Source organism: Cryptomeria japonica, chromosome 7, assembly GCF_030272615.1.
Source record: "Cryptomeria japonica chromosome 7, Sugi_1.0, whole genome shotgun sequence".
Classification (NCBI taxonomy): domain Eukaryota; kingdom Viridiplantae; phylum Streptophyta; class Pinopsida; order Cupressales; family Cupressaceae; genus Cryptomeria; species Cryptomeria japonica.
In genome coordinates, this window is record NC_081411.1 from 731,994,374 (window position 1) to 732,019,255 (window position 24,882).

General features: G+C 33.0%; 1 long non-coding RNA gene across 1 annotated transcript; it reads right to left on the reverse strand.

Annotated features, from left to right (window-relative positions):
• Positions 1-9,073: 9,073 nt before the first annotated feature.
• On the reverse strand, positions 9,074-19,990 carry LOC131857078 (uncharacterized). The gene is made up of 4 exons (XR_009358498.1): positions 19,797-19,990; positions 19,439-19,558; positions 15,294-15,397; positions 9,074-9,314 (listed from the first exon to the last, which is right to left on the reverse strand). It is a non-coding gene; the product is annotated as an uncharacterized LOC131857078 (long non-coding RNA).
• Positions 19,991-24,882: the final 4,892 nt, after the last annotated feature.

Here is a 24,882-nt window from a genome sequence, read left to right on the forward strand (position 1 = left end):
ATGTATGGCTTGGTTGACAAAGTTCATCCAAGAAGAGATGGATCTGGCCAGTCCTCTCTGAGGACTTGGATGATGAGATGCATCATCCAAGGCAAGGAATTGACATATGGTCTTCCTTGGATGGTTTGGGTGTAAGAAATTACACCCAAGACAGGAATTGAATTAACCTTCGATTTCCTGGATGGCTTGGGTGTAAGAAGTTACATCCAAGATAGGGATTGAATTAACCTTTGATTTTCTGGATGGCTTGAGTGTAATAAGTTACATCCAAGATAGGAATCGAAATTAACTTTTGATTTCCTGGATGGCTTGGGTGTAAGAAATTATATCCAATACAGGAATCGAATTCACCTTTGATTTCCTGGATGGCTTGGAACCAAGATGGGTTCCAAGAAGGCAAGCTTCACAGCTGCCTAAGGACATGTCCCAACACTGCACTCGTATCCTTTTTATTAAATAAGAATTGAGATTAGTATTAATTAAGTAATACAAATTTAGTTACAAATTAGATTAGTTATGTATATATTTTGTTGTGTTCTAACAATCTGTTTTGTAGGACAATGATCTCTAACTACTAGGGACATTACAACATCTCAGATTCATCGCTTCATATCAAGTTGAGATCTCTCGATCATCTGAATCGAATCAATCGCTAGGGGCATATCAATTTCATCGCTTCATATCAAGCTGATATGTGTCTTCTTCCAAATCAATCTCTTAACATTAATCAGTTTCATCGCTTTTCATCAAGCTGATTATTTGTTTAAACTCAATCAAAAGTTTAAAGAGTATCTTTGATCACACGCTCAATCTAAGCACATGTTCAGTTTCATCGCATCAAATCAAGTTGGACAGTTTATCTTTGCTCATCGTGTCTTGATCCATCAAGTTCAAGATCGATTTTATCTTCGCTCATTGTTTCTAGTTCAATCAAGTTGTAGATCAGTAAGATCCGCTTCTTGATCAATCAAGTTAAAGTTCGGTATCTTTGCTCTCTATCGTTCCTAGTTCAATCAAGTTTGGGATCGGTATTGTTTAATCAGACTTTGTTCAACTTCATCGTTTCAAATCAAGCTAAACACCTTGCTCTTTATCTGGTTCGTGATCAATCAAGTTCACAATTGGTATCTCCTAGACATCACATATTCTTTGAACCAACACATTGCTCACACATTAATTCAAAAAGGGGAAAATGTAATACCCTAAAAATTGTCACCTAAACCATGGGCCCCTAATCTCAACAACATCACCAAGGTCCTAACCAAAGGCAATTAAATCAATCTTGAGCACATAATTAATTATTTAATCATCAAATGTCATTTGGCAAATCAATAACTCAATATTAATTAAATATTTATTTAATTAATTGAATCATTCCAATAAATCATTTTGATCAATTATCCTATTTTATTTATTAAATATCCTAGCATGTTTAATTAATTAATAAATTTGCCATTTAATCATGCAAAAAAGGAATTAATTTATTACAAAAGAGGAATTAATTACAAAGCGAGAGTTAAATTGAAAATAAAATAAAAGAATTGAATTGAGAGAGAAATCAAACTTGAGATATTATTTCTTTTTCTAAATTTAGAACTTGAAATAAGAAAAGCAATTAATTGAATTATTGATCATTCTCTAAAATTGGAACTCAAAGTTTTTCAGAAAAAAGAAGTTCAGTTGCATTGAAAAAAACCTTTTCTTGAATAAATCAAAGGATTATCTATTTTTATCACAAATGCATGGAATTAATTAAATCTTATTTCCAATGCAACTTGAACTTCTTATTTAAATGCATTTCAATTAAACAATAATTAGAATATATCTTAAGGTTAACTGGATCTGATTTCTCAATTATTTCAATTAATTCTAAATTGTGCTTTTTCTTCATCTCTCTTGTAATTATCTATAAATTCAGCCTTCAGCTCTCATCCAAAACACCCCAAAGATTTTTGAGAAAAACCTTGGAGCTTTTAAATTATGTTGATTTTTCTCTGGAGTCATTAAATATATTGTGCTTGCTTTTTGATATTATTTGCATCTTAGTTTAGCTTTTTGCATATTTAGTTTATCTTTATAGCTTGAATCCATATTGCTTGAATCTTTCATCCATCTTGCATTCATATCATGCTCATATAGATTAAATCCTTCATCTTGGTGTAGTCTAGTCACTAGTATTGCTTATACAAATTTGAGAGCAATCTTATACTCGTATCTTTTAGAAGGCAATTGGTCGATTTTTTATGGTTTTATTATTCATGCTTATATCTGTCTAGCCATACATATAATGACTTAATTATTGTGTCGTGTCCATACAATTTTTGCATAATATCGTATGACATTTCCCACATGCCAAAACAACAAACTACAGGTGTCATACGAACTGGTATGGTTTACCGTACGATTTGGTAAATATTGTCGTACGATTTTATATTTTCCTAGTTAAAAAGAGAAAAAAAGAAGAAGCAAATTTCATTATTCTGGTTTTCTGTCCAAAAAGATTATACTAACGACTGACCTTGGTTGTTTATCTGTCTATCTTAGAATTTTTCATAGCCTAATCAGTTTTTGCAGAATGCTTGTCGAACAATATGCTTATCGCACAAATACAATATGACTATCGATTTGTTGTCTTTGCAGGTTGTATGAGAAGAATCGACCAAACATCGTGTATTCTTTAAATTCATTTTTAGGCACCTAAATTGCTATCTAGTTAAAGAACAACTCTGTATTTCATGTTCTATGTAAATTCTAAGAGGTAAGAGAGTATGCTCTTGTCTTTTTTTAGACAATCAGAAATCTAGACCCTTGAGGCATTTTCTTTAATTTTGAGATTTGTATATCTTTAGCGGGTTTGCCCTCCTGAGGAGCTAATAACTCTTAAAGTAATTACGGTCGGTGTGAGAGGAATGACCAAAGTGGGAACAACTAAACACCAAGTACTCCAACCCACTATAAAATAAACGTGATTTGATGAAAATCAAGTCAATGGCAGTGCTCGGGAATAGCTCTCCTCAATACCTTCGGGTATATTAAACCTTGGTATTCAAGGTTGGGAGACTTCTTAATTGATTTTATACCTCAACGCGCAGAAGGAGCCCCTTACTAGATCCAATTAAAACTAGAAGCTACCCAGTTCACCTCCGAAGGGGGGATAATCTTTGTGCAAGAGAGATAATAACTCTCCCAAGATACTTGTCATTTCATGCCCCCATTAGCGTTTGGAGTCAGATAATACGGCATTGAGAATCCATTGTGTGAGACTCAATGACCGTATTCTGATTAGCTATTGGGTGTGTACTTGAGTCTACAAGCAAAGGTTTTCTTCTCTCACGAAATTCTGTAGGGTTTGCATGCTGTGATTGGAGTTATTATTCATATTATGTGTATTTTGTGTTTTCATCCCTCAAACTAAAATTGGAATACCAAAATTGGAGAAAACAAGAAACAACTCAGTGATCAAAAACTCTGTCCATATCAGAACTAGTCTATCCTAAGTCAAAACTTTGTCCAAAACTAGTCTATCCTAAGTTGAAATTATGTCCAAAACTAGTCTATCCTAAGTCGAAATTCTATCCAAAATTAGTCTATCCTAGTCAAAACTTAGTCCATCTCAAAATTGGTCATACTCAATTGTCAGACTCAGCCATTGAAAAACTCAAAATTTAGTCTTTGTCTAGTGAACAACTGTGCGAGTCTGATTATTTATCGTCCTACTACATACCTACTATCGTACGAGATTCCATCAATCTTAACAATCTATCGTTTGAACCTTCATCTTGTGTCGTACGAGCTCTGATTGTCTATCGTTTGAATCTGAGAATTATCATTTTCTACTGAATCCTATGTTGTATGATAAAACATTGCACTGATCAATTTGTCGTTCTAGACATACCCATCTGTTGTACAATATTAGGCAACACCTCGTACGAAATACTATTGTTGTCATCTTGAAGCTTTTAAACTATCGTCTAACTTAGTAAAACCTGTTGTATGAATCTCTAATTTTGTTAGTCTAGAATAGTCAAACTTACCTAAAATAGTCTACAACGAGCATAATACTAGTTATCATCATCTTGAGCATAAACAGATCAAGACAGTGTACCCCTGCCATTTGTGCTGCATGATTTGGTCGATCATCTTTCAGCTAGTTCAATCAACTACTTATCAAACTTAAGTCACTTAGATAATGTCTTATATAGGATAGATCATTCCTAAAACTAGACTAAATCTTAGTCACTTCTCTCGAATCAACTCAAATAAACGTCTTATATAGGATAGATCTTTCCTGAAACCAGACTAAATCTTAGTTGCTTCTCTCAAACAATACGTTAATCGAACAACTAGCTCTCAATTTGATCTTGACCTCTGCATCACAAATAGCTTTAGGTCACACTAATCCTTAAAAATGCCTATTCAAACCAGGAGTTCTCATAAGAAAGAGGCCAAAGGCAAAGGATAACCCTTCACATATCAAGATAACCCATATTACGTGAAGGACCCGCTCACTGATAAACCTTCACCATCAGGAATACCAGTTTTTGATGAACCTGAATCTCACACTATACATGAGATAGAACAAAATGACAAAGACAACTTCAGTATTCATGAAACCGATAAGGATTCCTCATCAAGTGAAGCTGAAGACTCTGAGCCTCTAGAAAAAGATATTCTTAAATGTCAAAAGGATAGAGATTTCTGAAAAATGATAAAAGCTATCATGGCTAGAGAAAAAAAAGACTATTTCTTAGAACTAGCAAAACAAGGCACCAAACTTCTTACTGGATATGACATTTAGACTCTCATTACTAAAAAGAAAGAATCACCTATAATAATGGTACACAGACAATTACTAGCCTTACGAACTAAGATCATAGAATTGAAAAATAAGGATAAATCCCCAAAACAATATTCTCTGGAGACAATATGCCCATTTCCATTTGACAAAAATCTATATGTATGCCTCCATTTTCTTCACGAGTTGAGATTCCAAAATTTGAAAAATATGATGGTACCTCAGATCCTCAAGATCATGTCAGAGAATTTTGTGCTTCCTATATGGAGTTCATGCATGATCAAACGTATCTCATGTGCCTTTTTTCTGAAGAGTTTGGGAGGACAAGCTATGGAATGGTTCTCAAGTCTACTTAAAGGAATAAAAATGTTTAAAGAACTAATCCAACTATTTTTATAACAATACTCCTATAACATTTGACATCTCGTGACTATGATTGAACTCTGCAATACTAAACAAAAAATAGGGGAACCTTTTCTTACTTTCCTCCAACATTGGAGAAAGATGTTCTCTAGGTATTCATGACCTATCCCAAACTCTGAGAAAATGGATATATTTGTCAACAACTTGATCCCAGAATTGAAATATAGTATCCAAATGCAAGTACACCCATCATTTAACAAAATGGTAGATAATGCTATTCGAATGGAAGATGTGCTTAAGAAAGGAGATATCTCACCTGTCATACGAATCTCTGATTTTGTCAATCTAGAACGGTCAAACTTGCCTAAAATAGTTTGCAATGAGCATAATAATGGTTATCATGATCCTGAGCATAAACAGATCAAGACAGTGTACCCCTGCCATTTGTGTTGCACGATTTGGTCGATCATCTTTCAGCTAGTCCAATCAACTACTTATCAAACTTAAGTCACTTAGTATAATGCCCCGCCAGGAAACCCCGAAGGGATAAAGCTAAGACACACGAATGGAGTGCAAATATATATATTTTAAATAAGACACAACATAAAGATACAATAAGATATCAAAGTATAGATTACACAGCGGAAGACATCAACTAACACCTAAAGAGTTTCCCAACGCGATTACTTAATTCCACATTTAACTTAACTTACGCTAATTAATCCAATAAGTTGATTGTCTTAATAACGAGAAAATTCTTAAACAAGGATAATTTCTTTCAGCAAGACAAAATTTCATACCTTTCATTCATACTTTTCATTAAAATTTGAGTCATGCATCTAATTTAATAACACACTTGAATTTCATCATAAACTAACGAGATCTTTCCATGCATACTTAATTTCCTTAACAATAACTAAATATATTCCATTATTCTAATCTACATTCTTTCATGATCCAATTTACTGCATTTAAAAGATGACTGCATACATGCATTTACAATTAATTTCATCTAATCCACTTACACATTCTATCAAAATGTCATCCATACATGCTAACACTAAAACATGAAACATAAGAACAAAAGCAACACATAACACCAAATTGATATCAGAGTTCACCCCTAAAGGGCTACATCAGCAGACCCCTCTGATCACTTAAATAAGTTAAGGGTACGTAAGTTTCACATCATTTACATGCCTGCCATCAAGGCGAATCATACCAATAAAAAACTGACCACATCGATCAATAATTACATAAATAATCCCTACATAGAAATGGATCCAACTGAACATAATAAAAGCTAATACAAGGTCCATTGCTCGACAGTACTCTAACTAGAGACCTGGCCCACTATGGTCAACCACAAATCAACACTCGACACCCACATAAAGGACAAGACCAATTATAACACCATCACAAGGCAACAACCAAACTAGAGACTGAAGACATAAACAGGTACCCCAAATCATCCAAACGATAGGGTCCAAACAAACATACGAAGGCCTTGCCATTACTTTAAATAAAAGTGAATACAGAAATTAAAACTTGCAAAGACAATAACCGGAAAAGGACAATCTTCTTTCCTATTGGTTTAAACAATAAAAGTTGATCAAGTTTTCTAAATGATCTAAGTTTTCAAAAAAATATATTAACAGAAAAATCACCACTACAAGGTGAATACAACATCACAATGGCAATAATCCATTTCTCTATGTCTCAATACAAAGGAAAAATATAAACTAAACCATTTATTTTACTAATTGAAAATATCATTAACTCACCAATATTCCAAACGATACATTATTAAATTTCCAATATTTCCAATAGTATATTGTTTAAATTTTCAAAATATCCAATGATAAAATATTTCCTTTTTTTTTAATTATTCAAATAACATATTCCTAAATAAAATATTATTTAAAAATTATCAATTTAATAAATATATTTTATTTCAACAATTTTCCAATTAAAATAATATTTTATCTTTTTTCCAAAAAGATACTTCCTTAATAAAACAGATACCAAAATTAAATATTAATTATTATATATTTATTTATCCCCAAAAATATAAACAATTAATAGTTTAATAATACACAATAATAACGATTAATATTTAATAAAATAATTAAACATTTTAAAACCTACTTTAAATTTAATATGTTATAATATTTTTATTTATTTTTGTTTAAAAAAAATTAAAATTGCCACATAGTGGCCCCCACACCTGTGGTTACCCCTAAAAGATATATTCCCCTTTTAAACTAGAATTAAAAAAAATAAAACTGCCACATAGTGGCCCCCACACCTGTGGTTACCCCTAAAAGATATATTCCCCTTTTAAACTAAAATTCTAGGTTGCATATATTTTTCCCAAAAACCCTAATATTTAATTTTAGTAATAAAAGCAAATTTATTTTTTTTCTAATTTCTAACAAAAAGATAAATTAACATGCAATAAGCAAAAATCATTTTTTTCTTTTCTTTTCTCATGCAAATTAATTAATTTCCTAAAAAAGAAATTAAAGCAATACTTTAATTCTAATTTATTCATTTATTTATTCTTTAATTTATTTAAAATTCTAGGAAACAATAAATTAAAATTAATATAATTTATTTTCCACTAAAATTTAAATAAAATATATTTCTAATATCATGCAACTTGCAGCTTAATTTAATAACTTCTTTTAATTAATTAAATTTATAATCTCAATGCATAAAATACATTAAATATAAATAAAATAAAATTAATTTAATAACTTATTTTAACTTAATTAAATTTATATTTCTATAGTAACTAAATAATTTCACAGAGATGCACAATTATTGACATAACAACCATGGCCAAATATTGAAACCAAACCCAAACAAGAGGGAATGTTTTCTCTGGTAAATCTCATTTTCTACCAAAACTTGCAACTTTCATGCACAGCAAAAATCTTGGCAAAATTGCTAAAATAACTTTTCCCAATTTCCTCACAAAATTTAATCTACAAACACCTAGGAAATAACTTCTTTCCATTAACTAAAATTAATTTTCAAGAATGGACTCTAGCCAAGAACAAGAAATAACCAGAATAGGTTTTGACTTTGACAAATATTTTTAACACACATCATTCACAAAGAGGAAATAAATAAAAATATTTTCTTTAAAAACAACCTGAAGAAGCCACCCAACCTGGTATAGGTTTCCTGGAAGAACTTTGTAGGAGAGATTCAATCCTTCAACAAGCTTCCAAATAATTTTTCTTCACCAAAATCCATGCCTCTTTCCCGTGACCCCCAAAAATATTTCCAAACCTAGGGTTAAATAGAAGAATCTCCTGACCTAATCCCTTATTTTAGAATTTAAACCACTTTTGAATAAAAAGAATAAAATAAATAAATAAAATAAGAGAAAAGAAAAATCATTCTTTTCAACTATTAAAATAATCTAAACTTGTTGTTCTAATTAAAAATAAATAAAATGTTTTTCTCCCTCATTTAATTTTAATTTTCTCAATATTAACAAAGCTAATAGTTGTATTTCACAATATTAATGAGGGTAAAATATTTTTAATTAAATTAAATTCTCAAAATCAATCTTACACAATGTAAAATATATATGAATAAAACTTACTTTTCTAATCAAAATTGATTTTCTTAAATAATTAAAATTAACCTTTCTATTCCAAAAAGCAAAAGGGATTAAATTATTTTTATTTCGAATAAATTTAAATCTTCTCTTTCAAAATGCATAACTAAATAAATTTATGATTTAAAATCAACCATTAAATTAAACTTTCTACAAACATGAATAAAGCAATTTTTTAAATAAATGATTAATTATATGAAAGAAACTTATTTACTTTAGTTTATTAATTACTAATGCGTAAATGAACACATTAAATCAAAATAACTACTTAGGATTAAATACTCAATTTAACCACATGCCAAGAACGCAACCCAAGAAAGCCAACCAAATACCCGACCCGCAAACCCAAATGAAAAGGGAAACTGACAGACCACAGATGACACTCACTTGAGGATGACTAAGGCAAACTAAGGGTTTTACGATCACCTAACCCAAATTCTAAGGACGAAAGAGGTATACTCAACCCTGCGAATCCGGGTGAAGACGAACCTCACACCTAGGCGACACTGTACCTGCAATCTCCTGCAACCAAGAGTCACACAAACATATATATAATGAAGGTGTTAGCTCAAAATTAATAACAAAAATTAGGAGAACAATTAAACTTACATAAGAATCAATGCAAAAGCACATTAATAGATACACACAATAATCATAATATCTGACTACAACATTACATCATGGTAATTCAACTATTCAAGAATGCCATATAAAAAGTCAACCAAGGTCAAACCGATTTTACAAAGCTGACTAAGGTAGGGGCACTACACTTAGATAACATCTTATACAGGATAGATTGTTCCTAAAACCAAACTGAATCTTAGTCACTTTTCTCGAATCAACTTAGATAAATGTCTTATACATGATAGATCTTTCTTGAAACCAGACTAAATCTTAGTTGCGAATATGATGAAAAATTAAAAAACCCAACGGAAATCTACAAAACAAAAAACTGTTAGAATAAAAAATGCAAAAAACCTTCTGGGGACACGACAACAAATAAAAATACAAAAGAAATCTGCAAAATAGAAAACTGTGAGGATCAAAAGTGCAGAAAACCTTTTGCGGATGCGACGAAAGATAAAAACGCAACAAAAATCTGCAAAATAGAAAATTGTTAGGATCAAAAGCACAGAAAACCTTCTGCAGATGCGACAGAAAATAAAAATGCAAAAGAAATCTGTAAAACAGAAAACTGTTAGGATCAAAAGCATAGAACACCTTCTGCAGATGTGATGAAAAATAAAAATGCAAAAGAAATCTGCAAAGCAAAAAACTGTTAGAATAAAAAAAACACAAAAAAATTTCTACGGATGCAACAAAAATCAAAATCATCGCAAATTTTGGATTTTCAAATTTGAAACACTAAAACAACACTAAAATGTTCGAAAATAGGAACTAGAGTCCCACCGGATGTGCAAAAATGTGTGAGGTGAAACATTATGATGACAAACTATTGCAAAACCACAAAGATCCAACCATAAACAATCCTAGTTCCACAATAAAACATTCACCATACACCAATAAAGAAACCTAAGAACATGCAAATCAATAAATGAAACAATAATACCATTCACATGCCAAGTAGGGTTTGATCTCCATTGATCTTGTTTGATATATTTGCTCTCAGATTTTGTATTGTGCACAAGAGCTCAACAAAGAACGTATTGTGGTTGTAAAGTTGCTTGATCGCTTAAAGGTTGATTAATTAATTAGGATTAGGTCATTGATTAGAATTGAAAGGATGAAAGAAACCTCTTACATAGAAAATGGAGGGATAAGATTAAGAGGTAAAAAGATAAATGGTCGATCATGATTAAAGGGTAGGTAGGAAAAATAATAAAATATGAAGGGGGTAGGTAGAAGAAAATTAAAGGATAAATGACATGTGTCATAGAGGGAAAAAGCTAATGAGCTAATTAAATAAATAAAGATTTATTTAATTAATAGAGAAAATGGGACCAATTAAATAAATAAAATATTTATTTAATTTAAAAAAATAATATTTAGATAAATAAAAATATTTATTTAAATAGGGAAAGGGATAGAAGAAGATAAGTGAATTAATTAAATAAATAAGAATTTCTTTAATTAATAAAAGACTTAGGATAAACTAATTAAATAAATAAAATATTTATTTAATTAAACAGGACAATTTTAGGTGTCTACATCAAGCAATGTGATTACTGATAGAATGTAAAATAACATGCATTTGGTTTAAATCACCTCACGCAAATAAATAAAATTGAATTCCATCCAATAAATTGTGCAAACAAGGAATAAGTGTGGCTAGATATTTTTAGTCCAATCGAATATGGGTGAAGAGGAAATTTGACCAAATATATGCACAAGACACTTGATCCGTTAGACAAAAATCCTCTAACATAGCATAGATTTTTCTACTAGAGTATATAACTATTCATGAAACTGTATCACAATGTATAAATAAATCAATAAATGATGTCGAAATTCATGTAAATCTAGAATGATATTTTTCATTCAAACTAAGAGGGGAAAGGCATGAAAACTTCAAGCAAAATAAAGTTGACACAAATAAACTTTACCATTATTTACATTGGTTTTGATGATAGGTAGATGCAAGGTCGATAATGGATGAGATCGAAACACAAGCTAAGATAAATGCAAGTTTTATTTACACCTTGATTATCCTTAACAAAGTTCGGTTGCACCTTGTCCTTCAGATAATCAATCTCTCGGGAGAAATAAAACTCGAGAGGTCGAAGCCCAGTTATATTGGCAAGAAACTCTTTACACAGCTACAATGGACAGAGCAGTATTGGCAGTAATGAAAGGAGTCTTATTTCAATGGACCCATTATACTCACAAAGAAGTCCACTGCCGAAATCTCGCAAGCCTCTCCTGATTTTTCATACCTTAGAAGGAACCAAAAAAAACATTAAAATCTAATTTCTACTGTCTAGTATGGAATACTTCTGGTATAAATTATAGAGATTACAGCTAGTATTACCACAATGATGGCCTGGTCTCTCTATTGATGGGAGCGAATATAGGAGAAAGCGAACCAGATTTCATAGACAATTCTGTTAGCAGAACATGGAAAAGGCTTCTCTCCTCCTGATGAGCTTAGATCAAGACAACATTTCATTGGACTAGCTTTTGACTCTTCTGCAAATGAAACGAGAAATAGAGAAAAACAGGGGAGACAAACGAAAAGAAGAGGAGGATTTAGTGCGCATAGAGGAGGATTTAGTGAGCATAATTCTGTCAATGTTTTACCTGGTTTAGGAGCCAAGAGGTATGCCAGCACACAGAGTGTCATAAATTACAGATTAGGCACAAATTTAATTCAAATACAATGTAATTGTATACAAAGGTACTCTTCTAAGAACGACCTTCGGGAATAATTATTCTAGCATAAGATTGATTCTTAGGAAGTTTATATACTCATAAGAAGAGAAAAAACAAAATCTGGGGTCAATATATTTGAAACTCTATATGTCATTTATCAAACATTGGATTCTTCGGAAGTTTATATACTCGTAAGAAGAGAAAAACCAAAATCTGGGATCAATATATTTGAAACTCTATATATCATATATCAAACATGGGATTGGAGTATGGGAAATAAGATAGGTGTATATACAGGGGATATTCCTTGTTATATACTAAGTGAGAAAGGTATACAGGTGAGAAGGGTACTACTGGAGGCGTTAGATTGGAGAAGCACATGGATGAATGCAGATGTGTTTGAACAGGGTATTTTTCTTAAGGGTACCCATGTTCATTAAATCTTTTGCTATTGCACAACATTCACAGAGGACTGCACCCCGTTGCAAATTTTTGTAGTTTATGATTTCTGTTGTAATTTTATTATGGTTCTTCTTGCCACTTTGTATACAGCTAAATGAGTCTTATTTAGAAGACTGTGAATGAATGCAGCTATATTCTGGACAGGTTTCAATAACTGGGACCTCTGTGTGCGTCAGATCTGTTGTTATTGCAAAAAGTTTAAATATGATTGTATATAAACCAGTAATATTAAGGGAGAGGTTGCAGTTAAAGGATCGGGTACCAAATGCTTTCAGAGAATTACATGGGAGTGTTAGTGATGGGTTTTTATGGAGTTAGTCCAGGGCTTGGAGGGGTATTCTACCAGGATAGTTTTGTGTTTGAAATAAGATTCAATGATTGCCACTTTTGAACTTTCACATGTAATACTAGTGTCTTAGTTGAAAAGATTTATCACAAATAAACTATCAAAATTATAATAAACAATTTATTAAAATTATAATAAGCAATCTATGGAAGTAATTTTTGATTCGAAGTGAACTTTGTTGGTGCAGGATCACCCAGGTGCATCCGCAATCAGCACCATCAAAAATAATGTGTCCAATTCGTTTGCTTTAATTTTGGTTTAGATTTGTTTGGACATCTCTTCATCCGTTTGCAAAAGTATTTCGGATCTTGTAACAGAAATTGTTGCATTTCATGTCGAAGCAAAATGTGGAAGCTTGGACAAAGCAATGAACTGTTTGACAAAATGCCTGAAGGAAATGTGATCTCATGACAAACAAATGCAATTGGCAGGCCTAATTCCATATTTTTTTGCCAGCATTCTGCTTGCCTGTGCAAAAAAGGGAGTTTTGAATTTTGTCAGATGTTGTAGCTGCGGCTGCCTTAGTACTTAGTAGACATGTATGCGAAATTTGGAATCATAGACAGGGCACGTTGACAGAATGGCCCTCAAATGATTGCAGAATACGTACACAATAGATTAGAACCAAGTTCCACAACCTTCCCTAGCACTCGATTAGAACAAAGTGCGATATCCATCGAAGCACAAGTCGGTCTTTTGTTGCCACAAATTTTGAAGTTGATCTGCTTCCATAGAAGACATCTAAGCCACATGGAATCAATGGCAAGGCATAGAACTTCGAACGTTGGGCAGAACAGGGGGAACCACGTACTATAAACAAGAATGTAGAGCGACACATGAGAGTAGAGCCTGCCAAAACAGAGAAGCTAGAAAGCCAACGTGGGTGTTAAACAAAGACCTCTGTTTTATTGAAAGATATTGCTTCAAACCCCGCTTCAGCTTCCAGGAGATTGAAGGGTCGATTGAAGTTAAATGAAAACATCGGCCATTGTCAGTTCAAGAAAATAAATAATGAAACTGTTTAGGTAACAGCTAAGAGGGAGTGAGAAATATTGTTGCAGTAGAGCAGGGTTGTCAGGAGGTACTAGGTGTGGAGAGTCTGACGAGGACAGAGAGAAAGTGAATGCAGATAAAAGAGTCAAATTCTGTTTGAGAAAAAAAATCATTGTAAAGTGAGAAGCCAATAAGAAGGCCATGTATGTAACTGTTAATTTGCAGATATAATGTGAATGTAAGTTTGTTATTGTTGCAATATGAGAGTTTATTTTGAAGCAGAAGGTTTCTATGAAATTTTGTGTTAAAAGAAGCTTGTTTTTGATTAAGTAGGGAGAGGGTCTTGATCTCTTACATTAGTAGAAGGTTTAATTTTGTATTGAGTATCTGTTTTGAAAGCAAGAGGAATTTCTTGTCTTGCATCATTTGTCCAACTAATACACATAAATCATGGTAAAAATTGTAGCATCATTAATGGTAATTTAGAAAATGGTCAATAGTTCATTTTTCACATCAGATCGGATTCAATTTGTCAATATATCAAAGATGTCATTTGTGTTTGTGGTTTAGATCTCTAAAAAATCTTAGAAAAAAATTATGTTAATTTTATTAAAAAATGTTGTTGAAAGAGGGCCCTGATCCCTGACAATTACTTTATTTTGTGTCGAGAAGTTTGTTATTGTTGCAATCTGACAATTTATTTGGAAGCAAAGGGTTTCTGCAAAATTCTGTGTTGAGTTTGTGCTTTGAAAGCAAGAGGAATTCCGTGGCTTGCATCATTTGTTCAACTAATACACATAAATCATGGTAAAAATTGTAGGATCATTAATGGTAATTTAGAAAATGGTCAATAGTTCATTCTTCACATGATATCGGATTCTATTTGTAAATATATTAAATATGTCATTTGTGTTTATGGTTTAGATCTCTAAAAAATCTTAGAAGATATTTTATGTTAATTTTTGTTAAAAATGTTGTTGAAAAAATCAAAGATACAAATTACAACAAAAATATGACAATTGATAACATATTTGATAAAAAAAAGTTAAATATGACTCTAATATAGACGTAAAAAATGAAAGGTTCATACAATGATAAAATAAAATAATTTTAAAAAAGAATTGAAAGGAAAATTCTTTTAGTAACAAAATTTAAATTGTACAATTACTATGATTAATACGTTGGCTCTTCATTTGAAGGTAATCCAATTCACATTGACAACACAATATAATAAAATCACACTTAAAAAGTCTATATCTAAGCATTGAATAACAAAGCTAATTTGTTTAAATTATTGTTCATTAAAAATCAAATACCCAATGACAATTGAATGCTACACATTTGCCTCGAGAAGAGACTTTGTTACATACCTTGATACAGAACAGTATTGGCAGTAACGAGAGGAGGTTCTTTCAATGGACCCACTGTACTCACGAAGAAGTCCATAGCCGAAATCTCGCCAGCCTCTCCTGATCTGTCATGCCTTAGCAAGAATTAAAAACTTATTTCTACTGTTAGTATGGAATACTTCTGGTTTGAATTCTAGAGATTACAGCTACTATTTACCTCAATGATAGCCTAGTCTCTCTATTGATGGAAGCCCATTAGGGAATTGATCAAGATTCCAAGAGAAAGCGAACCAGATATCATAGACAATTATTTTATCATTACATGGAAAAGGCTTCATCCTCCGGATGGGATTAGATCGAAACAACATTTCATTGGAATAGCTTTTGACTCTTTTTCCATGACATGCATCTTAATCATTGAGTCACAGAGAAAAACAGAGGAGACAGAAAGAAGAAAAAATATGATAACGAAAATGAATGCTTTCAAAAGACAACACACTATATTGAGTTCAAGTTAAAAACATAAAACTATAACCGCTGACATTAATTAATTACCTCTGACCCAACTGGGCATAGTTTGTGTCTTGATTGAAGATGACACGAAACAAATAATAGCCAGGTGGATGATAATTATGTAGCACATGGATCTTGGACTAGGAAGCAGGTCTGCCGTTTTCCCTTGCAGACAAATTTATCTCCAACAGGGTAAGTAGTCTATATTTTAGTTTGGTGTAGTTACATTGTAGAATTCTAAAGAAGAGGAAGATTTAATGAGCCTGATTCAGTCAATGTTTTACCTGGTTTAGAGGCCAAGAGGTATAACAGCACGTAGAGTGTCATCAATTAATAAATTACAGATTAGGTGTGCAATATGGATGCACACAAAGGTACTCTTTTAAGAAACGACCTTCAGGAAAAATTGGTCTGGTAATAAGATGTGTATATGCAAGGGATATTCCTTATATTTTATAGTTCCAAGTGTACAGGCGAGAAGGATGCTACTCTAAGTGAAGGAGGTTTTAGACTGGAGAATGAGAGAAGATATTTAGAAGCACATGGATGAATGAAGGTGTGTTTGAAGAGGATGTATTTACCAAGCGTGCCTATGTTCATTAGATATTTTCCTATTGCAAAACATTCACACAGAACTGCATACGCTGCAAATGTCTGTAGCTTATGAATCAGGTTGTAATTTTATTTGTGGTTCCTACCACTTTGTTTACTGGTAAAAATAAGGGTACCAGTGCAAATGAGCCTAAAGAATAAAAGACGGACTGATAAATTTGAAGAATAAGTTAGGCTATTTAGCAGCTATATTATGGACAAGTTTTTACAACTGGGACCTCTGTGTGCGTCAGAGCTGTTCTTATTGCAAAAAGCTTAAATAGGACTGCATTTAGTTGGATAGATTAGAATTGTGGCAGTAGTTCTATAATTGGATTCAATTTTTTTTGTCATTTTGTTGGGGAAGAGTTCCTTCCTTTTATTCTAGGCTTTTTCAGCTAATCAATATCTGAAACAAGTCTATAGTGAGTGTTACGAATGGGAAATACAAGTTCAGGAAAACAATAGTTCTTTATTAAATTTGATGCCTCGTTTGATATTTTGCCCATTAACAAGTTTCTCGGAGATGATTTCTCCTCACAACTTAATTGCCATCAGCCATAATAGGATTCTACTCCTACGAGAAATTTCAGCTCCTTGAAAGAATTTACCTTCAACAGTTTGATTCACCCTTGGCATGAAGTTAATCATTGTGTATCTTTCATTTTCATAGATGGAACTAAATTATATCAAACTACTATAAAACCAACCTAGCTACCATACATTTAAAATGGAGATATGATCAACAATTACAGAGTGCATCAAAGCATCTTCCATCTGATGCCAAAACCTTATATGATGCTTGCAATCCTTTGCAATGGGTTTATATAGTGCCATACCCTTTCCTATGTTGGTTTTCTTGCACTAGTTGACTCTACTGCTAGCAAATTGTCTATGGAGGTTGTTTAAGTGAATTTGACCTATTTTTGGACTTCATTAAAATTGAAATTAGAGTTAAGAATCGAAGAAGCACCCTACAATTAAAGAAGAGTCTACCCGAATGAAGGAATAACAAGTAGGTCCTAGGATACCACAAGATTTACTAATGTTGATTCTATTGTATCTTCTCACTGTTATCATGGGGAAATATAGGTTTGTTCATGAAGGATGGAAATTCCTTCTTTCACAACTAGTTAATACCTTCAAAATAATTTTATCGATAATCCATGTAACCCCCCCCCTGCATTCTTGGAACAAGCCTACATTTCTCCTACACGGCGAACTGTGTGTTTAAGGAAGCAGAAAAGACTACTTCGTTTTAGACAAATCTATTAGCAGAATATGGAAAAGGCTTCCCCCTCCTGTTGAGCTTAGATCAAGAGTACACTTCTGCCATGACATCATCTTAGTCACAGAGAAAAAAAGGGGAGACAAAATAAAAAAGAACATGGTAACGAAGATAAATGATTTAGAAATAGATTCCTGAATTTCATTGGAGATAAATAAGCGCGTCAGAGTTTTAATACAAAGGTGTGGTTGACCGTAAATATAAATTAATTAAAATTCAAAAGAAAACACGTATTGATATGGAGCTGAAGTTAAAAACATAAAACTATAAAAGCTGACTTTAATTAATTACCTCTGATCCAATTGGACATCGTTTGTCATTTTGATTTAAGAGGACACCAAACAACTAGTAGCCAGGTGGATGATAATTAGGCAGTACATGGATCTCGAGCCAGGAAGCAGGCCTACAATTTCCAGTTGTAGACAAATTTACCTCCAACAATGTAAGTACTTCGGTCCAGAAGGTGAAAGCATGTATTTATGTTGGTGTAATTATATTGTAGAATTCTAAAGAAGAAGAAGTGGATTTAATGAGCCTGATTTAGGGGCCCAGAGGTATGACAGCACATAGAGTGTCATAAATTACATATGAGGTGTAAATTAAAGTCAAATACCGTGTGATTGCATACAAAAGTATTGTTCTAAGAATTGGTCTGGTATGAGGTTGAATCTGAAGAAGTTTACATACCATAGAGATGAAAGAAACCAAAATCTGGAGTCGATATATTTGAAATTGCATGTGTCATATATCAAACATGGGATTGGAATCTGGGAAATAAGATGTGTATATACAGGGGATACTCCTTGTAATTTATAGTTATAGTTCGAGGTATACAGGTGAGAAGTTTACTGCTCTAAATGAAGGGAGTGCTACTGCTAGACTGGAGAAATGAGAGGAGATATTCAGAAGCCCGTGGATGAATGAAAGTGTGTTTGAACGGGATATTTTTTCCTAAGTATGTCCATGTTCATTAAATCTTTTGCTATTGCACAACATTCACATAGGGCTACACCCTGCTGTAAATGTTTGTAGTTTATGATTTGGGTTGTAGTTTTATTTATGGTTCTTCTTGCCACTCTGTATACTGGTGAAAACAAGGGTGCTGGTGTAAATGGGTTTAAAGAATAAAAGAGGGGGTTGATAAATTTGAAGATTAAGTGTGACTATTTAGAAGCCTATGAATGAATCTAGCTGTATTTGAATAGGTTTCAATAACTGGGACCTCTGTATGTTAGATCTGTTGTTATTGTAAGAAGTTTAAATAGTACTGGGGCCTGTTGGACACGTATATAGACTAGAATTGTGACAACGCTTCTGTAATAGAATTTGGAGATTCCACACATTTAAATAAGGAGCAACCTAAAACCAGTAATCTTAAGGGAGAGGTTGCAAGGACCGAGTAGAAAAGGATGGATCGGATATATGGCTGGCTATTCTTTCCAGAGTATCACATGGGAGTTTAGTGTTTGGAGGGGTCGTTTTTTATGGAGTTAGTAGAGGGGGCTTAGAGGAGCATTCTACCAGGTAGTTTCATCTTACTATTGGAAAGATGTGTAAAAGGTCCAAACATCTACAGCGCAAGTGTATCAAGGGTTTTGGGTTTTCTCACAGATGTTCTCCCAGTCGCTGGATTTCATAATCATTAAGAAACATTAGCATCTCAAATTGATAAAAAAATCTGTACCTATATGTTATGTATGAAAAGCACTGTCGCATCTTTTACTTGTGATTTGAAACTCTGTTGGGACAGAGAAAAATATAAACATCTAAATACCTTGGAGATATTTGCAATTATGTATCATCTCTTCTGACTAGAATCAGCAAAACATCAATGAGCTTGAACCAGAAATCAATCGATCGCCCCACTCCACACGACTTCAGAAATCAATTCTATCTACAACCAGAAAATGACATGCAGGAAAGACTTAACAATTAACCAGTTTTCATCTTCAAATTTAATGTATTGTTATTGTAACTATTTATCATTTTCCCAATTCTGAATCCCACCATTTTGGCAGTCGAAAAATTTGAAGCATTGACATTTAAGCAGAGTGTAAGATGTAATAAAATCACAAGAAATAAATCTATTATTCTCTTCCGAAAAAATGTAACACATCTAGTAAAATTCATACCAGGAAGTGGAGTAGCACACGAAATTCATAGGAAACAAAGACGAACAGCTCGTTCTCGAAGCCTAAAATAAAAATGATTAATAAAAGAGTTGCCTAAAAAAGAACTTATGGAGGCCGAAGTCATTGCCAGATAACCGTTGGAGAGGATCAACGGACAGATGGACCTAACCGTTGACGATGGACGACCAGAATTTGAATTTACAAGCTCTGTATTTGCTAAGGAATTGAAGGGCTAGCGTCGGTCGTATGCAGGTTTGAATTTAAAACTTCATAATCGTTTTGATTTTTTGAATTTAAAAATTCATAACCGTTTTGATTTTTGAATTCAAATAACAATGCCACTTGGATTGGTTGAATAACTTAAACGCTTGGGATTTTCTGGGTGGCGGGAAATTCAAAGCATTGAGTTTTGAATTTTAGTTTATATGAACGTGCACCATATTTTACTTTTTCAGTCTTGTGTTTCAAAGTGGTATTTGCCTATTATATTTATTTTTATATTTAAAGATTGGAATATGAGTGTAATTAAATCCGTCTCTAGAATTCTTTGGTAATTTTGTTTTCTAAATTTAAATTATTTTCATATTTATTTATTTTTGTTAATTTTTGGTTTGATTGGATTAGTATTTGTTAATTTATATGTTAAAATATTTGAATTGAATATTTATGATTGTGTATTTAAAACAATTTTTAGAGTATTAAGTAAATGATTGGGAATTTATTTATCATTAACAAGATTTATGAAAGCATTATCAAGTAGTGGTATTAGGTGTTGGATCAAACATCGACAATTACTACACCTCCACATTCTATATCATGTGCTTTCGTGTCTCAAAACTTGTGTTTTGACTTGGAGCGAAGTAATTTTTATATTCAACATTCTTATAGTGAACCATGAAAGGTGCTTCTCAGTAGCATACTATATTTTGAAAATAATTTCAAGTGAGGACAAATTAGTTGTAGTTGAGAATAATTGTTAGGGATGAGATCACACATGTTTGACATTATCATGCTAGTGGAACAAAATGACAAATGCAATTTTATCTTAGATATCAAAATTTTAGGTATTTATTTCTTTTTTATAATATGAACAACATGTTAATATCAATTTAAGAATCTAATTATATTTTTTTACAACATATCACGACAAAAAGGTACTTTCAAATATCTAAGAATTATCCATCCTTCTCATTTCTATTTCAAATTTATCAATTACATGTTTTAGTCTCAACTTTTCAATTAGTCTATGATCTAACCAATGTGTTAATTGTTTGCTGAATAAAAACTAGAAAATATATAAATTGATGTAGGTTGCATTTTATTTTCCTACATTTTAGTAATGCCTAGTTGATCTTTTACTCCAATCGGGTTATATTTTGAGTTATTTTGCTTTCCCCCTTCATAAGTGTTTGATTGATTATTGATTCACAGACTATGGATGACCATCAACCCCCATTTTTAGCTTCTATTTATGCTTATATCAAGGATTTCAACGTGCTCTCATACTTTTTTACATCTTATTCTTTCATTTGTGTATTATCTTTCTTTTCTTTAGAAGATATAAAGTTATATTTATATTTATGAATGCTTTCATATTAGATTTTAGTCGACCCACATAATTGGTGAGGTATGTTATTAATTGCACTTCTTTCTATTTGTGTTGAATGTGCATGGTGTCTTTGTTATTATATTTGTTATATGATAGAAATATAATTAGAGAGAATGAATTAAGATTCTTATAGAATAAATATGTAAACTAGAGTAGATAAATGATACACTTTATTTAATTGATATAACTAAATTATACCTCGAATTGGTTGTTAATGGTATCCTAAGGAAGGTTGTAATCATAGTTTTCTTGTCATCCATTTCATATGTTTCTATCCATGTAGGAGTTTTATATTGGTGCCTTAAATATTTTGAGAAGTCTAAAAAATGTTTCATAGCCCCTCTCACTCTAACCCTATTATTGGTCTATTTTTGTGTCTTGTGCAAGTTGAAATCCTAGTGGCTAGGTTCCCAAGACTTACATCCAACTATTTTTTGGTGAATTTTGAATCCTAAGATTAGCTTAGTCATAGAAAAACCCTTGGAGAAGTTTGAAAAAAGGTCTTCAAAAAAATCTAAAACAAGGCCTTGAGAAATCAGTCCTAAAAAATCCATGTCCAAGGTACTTAAATTGTAGGACTACAATGCATTTTTTGAGACTATGACATAGTGTGTTGGTGTCTAGTTTGTGTCATGGAGTCAAGAATATGTTATTATCCTCTATCATTAGATAATGGGAACTTCTTGGCCTTTTTCAAAGAAAACTTTTAAATATAAGTCAGTCTCATTGGCCTACTTAGTCTTCCTATCATTCCACTTTGTCAAGATGTGTTATGCCTTGTGAGATATTTCCTATTTTACATTGTGAACCGTCTCTTGGAACAAAATTATATAGTTAAAAATTCAATTGGATTTAAGGTCTTTTAGCTCCTCATTTTGTAATGCCTCATTCATAGGACCGAGGCAAAACTCAACGAGACTAATTTTTTTTGAAAAAACACCACCACCACCAAAGATGCGACAATAAAATGTCATACTTGCACTACAAAACACACACAAGTAGCATATGAAGCATTACAACGTAAAGGTAAAGACATCTAGAATAACCTCATCATTGCATACATAAGGTGACACCGAGGAAAGATTAAATAGTCATGGGACAAAACCACCATGACGAACCTATGAGAAATAAATAACACCATTTTAAAGGTGATGAAGTACAAACTCATGATCATGCTCTCTCATGACACCACACAATGATAGGACAAGAGGATTATCAACCTGAAATCCATACCAAGCCACACTTTTAAAACACTTACAACATACCCAATAACCAACACCAACAATGATTATATAAGAGACAACACAACTCAATTAAACAAAGACACTATCAATTTATGAGACAATAAGTAGGAAGCGAATGCAATCACCTCTAGTCCATTTAATATGGAAAAAGATGATCCTCAACACAAAGGCCAACCTATACAAGAGGTTTTCAAATTAGGAGGTCTTACTCCCTCTTGACCCTATTAGGCTTCTGTGTTTTGGTGTTCTCCTTATTTCATTCAAGAACATGCAAACCACAAAAAAGGAAGGTCTGAGGCATAAGGTCCAATCCTCTTGGAATGCCACAAAAAATTCTTAGGGTCGGTGATCAAGCTTATTGCTTACCCCTACTAAACTAAGATACATGCAGAAAGATAAAAGTAGGAAGTTTGATTATTGTTGTTCCATATTGGGGTTTTGGAGATCAAAGTTCCAACTTGCCTCATTCACAAACTCTAAAGTCTTGAGGACCAATGAACACTAAAAACTCTAAGGGAGGATGGATCGAGATCAAGTGTCAGGGTTTCAACTCACCCCATTCACATTTCTAAAGCCAAAGTTTATAACATTGGGTGTTTGATGCAAAATGAACTTAAATAAAGAAGGGGCCTTAAGGTACACTCTAGGAGTCGGTGTTGAGGTATCGACTTATCCATTTTACTAATGAGTTGAAAATAAAAATGTGAAAGCTCGATGCCTGATGCTCATTAATTGTCAATGATGCAAGTTTAAAAGTTACACTTCAAGGGTCGACGATTGGAATGAGATATTCCTCATACCACAAGGAAAGTTAAGCATTAGTGCAAAATTCTGATATGTGATGCCCAAAATACTTAGAGAATTTCACTAATTAAGGGGAGGCTATTGGTGATTGGGGTTTGGGGTTAAGACTTACCCCTTTCACTAACTTAATGAAAACAAAAGAGCATAAGCTTGATTCACAAAGCTCGAAATACTTAGAATTTTTTATAATTTTGACTATGATCACTAAGTTATTTATTAGTTATGTTGTAAAAAAGAGGTTCATTTTTAATTCAAAATGCAAGTTCCTACATTCATTTTATATCTAAATTAAAAAGTGTGCAAGTTTAGTTTACCAATTTTACCATAAAACATATAAACAACTTAATCAAATCATTAAGAAAATCATGCTCACTTCCAACACGAAGTCATACAATCCAATTTAGTCACTAGCATACTCCATCGAATACCTACCATCTCAATAAAGAGGTCCAATGAATGAATATTACAAATTATATTAAAATAAGAAAATGAAACATAAAAACATTATTGTAGTCACAATTATACATTCAGAAACGATGGGGAAGACAGGAGCGAGAGGAGTTTCCTACGTAGGAGTTGCAGAAGATGGGGAAGACGATGCTGCGGATGAGGATGATTTCATCCCTCTCCTCCTTTCACCTTCTATGTCGTCTGATGGGGCTCTTCGTGGCTCTTCTTTGCTAGAATGGTGGGTGGAGGAACTTGGTACTGAGGAAGGAGTGGAGGCTGCGACAGTGATGGAGGCGTTTTGGCAAGGGTTTTTTGTGGCCTCTATTTTTGGTCATCAGGGGTGTGTGGTGGTTCCTGTCATTAGCCTCTTTTCTGCTCTTTCTTTGTTGGGGGGTGTTTTCCTATTGGTGTTTGGGCAAATCAGGGACCCTGGCAGATCTCTTGTGGAGAGGCTCTATGTGTTCTCTCCTCTCCTTTGTGTTGAGGATTTGTTGTTGTTCTGGCCTTTGGCACTCTGGTTCTTCAAAGGAGCTTCCTTTTTCAGTTCTTCTCTATTAGGCTACTCTCCTATGGAGGTGGAGAGTTGTCTTTGGTGTGAACCTTTGAGAGGGGTTTCTTAGCTCTTGCTCTCTTCACCTCCTTATCTGTTAGAGGTGACCATTTTTCCTATGGAGGTGGATTTTTGGTGGAGGGGAAAGGGCTGGTTTTTGCTTGCTGCTAGAGAGTGTTGGTTGTTGTCTTTCTGCTTCATTCTTCATCCTGTAGAGATGGAGCTCTTTCCTATTGAGGTGGAGAGATGGAATGTTGGGGATTTTCAACTTTTGGTGCTCCTCTTGCAGAGTTGTCCTTGGTGTGAACCTTTGAGAGGGGTTTCTTGGCTCTTGCTCTCTTCCCTTCCTTGTCTGTTAGAGGTGACCATATTTCCTATGGAGGTGGATATTTGGTGGAGGGGAAAGGGCTGGTTTTTGCTTGCTGCTAG